At 44.4% G+C, this 5,877-nt stretch overlaps 1 protein-coding gene across 1 annotated transcript in view; it reads left to right on the forward strand.

The window, feature by feature from the left end:
• LRRC8D (leucine rich repeat containing 8 family member D) overlaps positions 1–5,877 on the forward strand; it is a 110,424-nt gene that overhangs the window by 21,358 nt on the left and 83,189 nt on the right. Inside the window, exon 2 of the mRNA XM_019501580.1 lies at positions 1,746–1,889. The gene's annotated coding sequence lies outside the window, so the exon portion shown is untranslated. The remainder of the gene's footprint in view (positions 1–1,745; positions 1,890–5,877) is intronic.

Raw genomic sequence — 5,877 nt, forward strand, 5'->3', positions numbered from 1 at the left:
CGGCCCGGCCCGGCCCTGCCCTGCCCTGCCCTGCCCTGCCGCGGGCGGGTGGTGCCGCGGAGCTGGGCGGCCAGGGGTCGTTCCGCTGCCCGCCCGGCCGAGGAACCGGCGTGTCCCCGCGCGGGGTTTCTGCGGCGCTTGGGGAGCCCAGGGGTGGCACAGCCCGGCGTTTGGCTGCCGGGAAGGAGCAGAGTGCGGTTCCCTCCTGTCCTAGCAAACAAGCCGGCAGCACCAGAAGAGCCAGTCGAGGGGCACATGAAATGCGGGGGGTGACTTGCTTTTCTGGACGGAAAGTGCGTCTGTTGCTAGCCTGGTTGCTGTATGATAGTGGAATTGTATGTGGCATCTCTCCGTCCATGTGCTTTGTGTATTGGAGGCCATGACTGTAATGCATGTTTGTTGCTGTTACATGTGTTGGGGTGTGGAGAAGGGGCTCTGGGTGTTCTCCTCCTAGAGCTGACTCATCACTTTGTAGACTGCCTGCCTTTCCTAAATGACACTGGAGTAAACTACCAGCCTACAGTCTTCATTTGTGGAAACGCTGGGAAGAAGCAAGTGATAAAGATGATGCCTCTCATAGCATAGTAGTCACATCGCTAGGTCATGCATTGCCTTTGATTAGGTTGTTTCTCCAGGGCATTTTATGAGGTTTAACAGGATTAACTTATCAGCTGTTTAAAAGGTTGGGTTGTGCAATGCTATATAGACGCAATCAAGACAGTTGTGCAGGACACTTGAGATGCTGGAACTTGCATGAAGGTGTGGTTTGTTGTTTTGTTGTTAGTATAATTCACCTGCAGTCCATCAGTTGTGGTTAAAGCAGAAAGATGGAGTGCATGAGAGGAGGTACACTAGAAATGAGTATTGAGCATGGATTTGTAAGGAGCTAGGTGGTATGCATTATGGATTATGTACCAGGGTTATCGTAATTATTGTCCAGTCTCGCCTATTTAAATAAGGGTAGAGCCTAGATTATTGGAATCCTTAAAATGCCATATTTTCTTGCATATATCTGTACCTTTCCCCTGAAACCAGGTGGGGAAAATTGGTATGCATGTTATGGGTTGAAGAAAAAGACTTCTCACTGCTCTGGAAGTTTGGGAGGGAGGGGTGGAGTAGCAGTAATGTTAATTGCCATGGCTCTAGGAACCAAGGCAGTTAATGTTGCCACCACTCCCTGCTTGTGCCCCCTCACCAAATTTCTGGACCCACAAGGAGTCCCCCTCCCAGTCACTTACTGGATTGGGACTGTGCGCAGGGTTGATCTATAGCTGGACTCTGCATCTGACCCAGCATGTGGCATGGGTTGGTTCCAGAGCCAGTGAACAGTCCAAGTCTGGGACCATGAGTAGCCCTGGAGGCAGTGTGCAGAGCTGAACCAGGTACACAGATCTGGAGCCTGCATACTGGATCAGGCCCCACCAGGCAGTATAGCCCAGCACTGGTGTGCCAAATTGGGGCCCTGCCACAGTGTGCTGCGTTAGGACCCAGCCCCAGAGATCCCAGACCTCTGGTACTTACCAACTGCAGGGTAAGATTTTTTTGTTTCTCCACTTCTTGGGGCCTCCCAAAATTATTTGGGGGCATATTATACACAAGAAAATATAGTAAGTAGGAGATAGCAGCAGAAGAGGATGTGCAGGGTGTTGACAGCGTGTTTAATTTGCTGCAGACTAGCTTTCCAGACAGCTGTGATGTGTTGACACCCAGGTTTTCAGAAGTTTATTTTCTTTACTTTCACACAGGAAGAGCCCAGTTCTCTGCAAGGCTGGCCAACATGAGAGACTGATTCTCAGCAGTTGGATTTGCATCTCCCTGCTCCCAAAGCCTGCTGAAGCCCACGCCAGGTCCAACTGAAGCCAGAGGAAGAAAGTGTACAGCCTGATCAGGTACAGAGTGCCTTGGGGAAAAAAAAATTGTCTGGTTTTCAGATGCTGAAAACCTTCAGTGCCTGTCTGAATCCTGCAACCACTTCTATGCATATAATTTTTTCTACGGAATTGTTGCTGTCCATATACTTAAATATAAAGCTCTGAAGTATTCTGGTGTGTAGATCTCTAGTTTTTGAAGAAGTATCTTATTAAATCCACAATGAGGTTTTTTTTCCCCCCATTCCATATGGTGGGGAAAAAAAACCCCTTGTATTCAAGTGCAAGGGGGAGATGGGGGCAGGCAGCTGCTACGCTTCAGCTTCAGCCCTGAGCTTGGGTAAGAGCATGGGCGACTGGTGCCTCCAGTTCCTCGGGGTGGGCATGAGTGGCCAAAAGCTTTTGAGGTGCCACAAAACACGCGTGCACATTTGTTTGGATGCACCCTATATGTGGCAAGTTATAACAAATGTATACTTTTTTCCATATGTAGAACCTAATAATTGGGGTGGGGGAGGATCATCTGTGGATTTGTGTAAAAACGGTATTTGCTCTCTGTGCATGTGTGTGAATCTATCGATATCTGTATATATAGATATATGTTTTTTTAGAAGGGGTCCCATACCTAGTAATATTTTTTTGTCTTGTGTACTTTTTCTGTGGTTTTCTGAGTGTGTTTTAAACACTTTGGTGTCTATTTTTTCATTTATTGATTGATTTGTTTGTTGTGAGTATCTATGTTCTATCTGTCAAAGACTAACCCTTATGTTTTCAGTTTAATTTACTCTTAAATATGATTATTATACTCGTGTGTATAGGGACAGAAAGGCAAACTTCTTTCTAGTCTGCATTGAGGAGACTTACTGGAAAGAAATGGAGAAAGCTTGATTAATTTAATTGGTGAATTATGATCCAGCATTCGTTTGATTCAATGACTAGTTTCCTGCCTTTAAAGGGAAGAAATAATTGCTAATTCTCTTAGAAAGGTTTCTCCTGTGGAGGGCCTTTGTTATGGAATCTGAAGGAAGCTAGTAGCTCTTTGTAAAATAGGTGCATAGTAGGATGAAGGGGATTACTGAAGGATTACTAGAAAATGTATGTCTATAGTTAAGGCCTTATGTACTCAACAGACAAGCTGACCTAAATTCTGCAGCAATGGACCCTAGTTTCTACAAACTGAAAATTCTGTAGCAGATTTGGGTAAAAAATTTGAGATTAATGTTGAAAGATGTTTAGTAATGCAGCTTATGTATTGATTTTTTTTTCATATAAAAATCAGTTGATTTTACTCTGTCCTTACATTTTCCATTTTTAAGATATACAAGTTATTGTATAGATTAAGGGATTCTGCATTATGGAACCTGTCACTGGAAAAGCATGAAGCTTTTGATGCTAGATGAGAAATACTTAGCTCTTCTCACACCTGAGTAAATTTGGGATTATATTTATTAACATGTTTTGTTTGTTAATTATTGCACTGGTCATATTTTTTAACAGTGTTGATACTTAGTTCTTACATCCAAAACCCACATTTTAATAGCCTGTTGAGATGAGTGGATTTGGGAAGACTATATGCAATGACAAATGTGATGCAAGAATCCAAATACTCAGTTGGTTTATACTGTTTCATAGTTGTGCTTGGTCTAGACAGATTTTTTTTTTGTACTGGTTTATCTGTTTCAAGTGAGGGTGTGACTTCTTATCAGCATGGTTACACCGGCACAACGAAGTGTGGTTGCAGTTATACTAGTGCTGATTTATTTCTTTTCACATATTGAAATAAACTACTGATTCAAACCCTTATTCTGGAGATACCTTTAATATTTAAAATAGCATTCTTTTGCTGGTATTTGCTTAAACAAGTAAACTGAATATAATAAGGTATACTGGCAAAAGAACTACAAAACAGCACAGAAAGTAAACATTTGCTGGTATGCCTGTCATTTGGTTGCTAGGGAAAAATCATACCTCCACTGGTATAGTTCTGCCAGCAATGCTTTTTAAGTATAGACCTAGCTTTATGCTGATACAAATGATCTGAGTGGGACAGGAAGGGAGGGAATGGATATTATTGGTATAACTATATTAATATAGTGGTGATATAAAATGGTAAAACATAGATATATAAATGAGACGGTGGGAAGTTTTTCCTGTAAGCATACAGGCTAGAAGTGCGTATTTGTTTAAAAAGAGCTTCTGTGGCTGCAGAATTGTGAAACTCCAGTGGAAATAGTAATATAGTCAAACTTAGGCATATTTTAATTGATACCACCTTTTAGTGATGGTTTCTTTTAATATGGCTTAAAAAGGAGTGACCCAGACAAATCCATATGAGTCATTTGTTTTTATTTCTTATTTTCCCCATTTTTCCTATTGTGACTTCATTGAAGCCAGTGTGCAAGTAGTTCCTTGTTTGTTTGGGTTTTTCATGGCATTTTATAGTACAGAATGTTATTGTTCTTGCCAAGGAGAAAAATAAAACCTAATAGATAGATCTGCTGGTGCATCTGCTATTTCCACCAGTCAGGCATAAAAGCTTATCGATAACCAGCTTGAAGTAACTGGTATTATGAGTCAACCTCATGTAATTTGTTTATGTAATACCAGTTTTAGTATTGATGGGCTATTTTATTTCATGTGCTTGAGCCATGTGAGTTTATGGCTGCATGGAAGAGTGGAAAAAAAAAAGTGACTGTCATTTGTGTCGGGGTGTTTTGCTTGGAAAAAAAACAAAACAAAACTAAAAACTACTGTCCTTGGTGGTGTTGATACCAGCTGTCAATGAGAGGGAGAGGTAGAAGTGTTAAAGATACATGGACTTGAAAGTAAAATCTCTCCTAATCCCTGGAAAAACATGTAGTATATCCTGAATAGATTGCAAATGGCATTTTTTTAGACTCCTCAGGCACTGGTGGACTTTTCATGTTGAAACAGGACTGTGATGTAAATTCAAGTTCCTTTGAAACTAGCTTTGCCTTTACCTGATGTAAAAGACCCACAAAATTATGCAAGATAGCTACCTCTGGTGTAAAATCCTAGTGAAAACTTTACACTGAGTTGTAGCTGTATCAATGTAAAAGTGCCATTTCTTAAATAAATACATAACTACTTTCTGTCATGATAAAATATAACATTTGTTAAATGGAATTTATCTGTGTTCCAGTTGTTAAACATGAGTTGAACTGTGGCTACTAGGGGTGCACTGATAGAGATTTTTTGGGGCCGATACCAACAGCCAGTTTTTAATGAGCCGTATTGACTGGTACGCATTTGATTGCTGATATGCAGCCAGGCAGCTTAGAGAGCAGCCTCCGGCTGGTAAGTCTGTTGTGGGGGAAGGCGCCAGGGGGAGAAAAGGGGTGTGTGTGTGTGTGGGGGGCAGATTGAGGCCCCCCCCACGGTGAGGGAGAAAGTGGGGCTGGGGCAGTGCAGAGGCAGGTGTTGCACAGCCGGGGTGGGACGGAGGACTGAGCTGTGAGCAGCTCGTCTGGGCAGCACGGGGAGAGGTGGGTGGCTCCTGCCACTGCACTTACCCCAGGACGGCATGGGGGACGTGTGCCCCCAGATCTGTGCTCAGGGTGGGTAAAGGCAGACTGCTGCTGTGGGCTGGGTCTGGGGTGGTTCCAGGTTAGGCTGTGCTCTGGGTGGGTGGTGGTGGTGCTGAGAGAAGGGCTGTGGGGGGGGAGGGCTGCAGCCACCACAAAATTAGCTGTATCCTCCCTCCCAGTGCTGCTGCCGCCTGCCACAGTTGTGGCCCTGGCCCAACCCCACCTCTAGGAAGAGCCTGGCACCACTGCAGCAGCCCACTTTCACCCTGTGTGCAGAACTGGGGGCACCCCCCTTCCCCCATGCCCTTCCAGGGTGTATGCCTCAGTGGGAGCTGCACCCCCTGGACGAGCAGTTTGCAGCTCTGTCCTGCGCTCTGCTCTGGCTGTGCTGCCTCTGTCCCACTCCCTCCCTCAATGTGGGGGCCTCAATCTGCCCCCCCCCCCCCCCCCCCCATGCCCCC

This window comes from Gavialis gangeticus, unplaced genomic scaffold, assembly GCF_001723915.1.
Source record: "Gavialis gangeticus isolate Ggan-Ray unplaced genomic scaffold, GavGan_comp1, whole genome shotgun sequence".
In the NCBI taxonomy this organism is placed as follows: domain Eukaryota; kingdom Metazoa; phylum Chordata; order Crocodylia; family Gavialidae; genus Gavialis; species Gavialis gangeticus.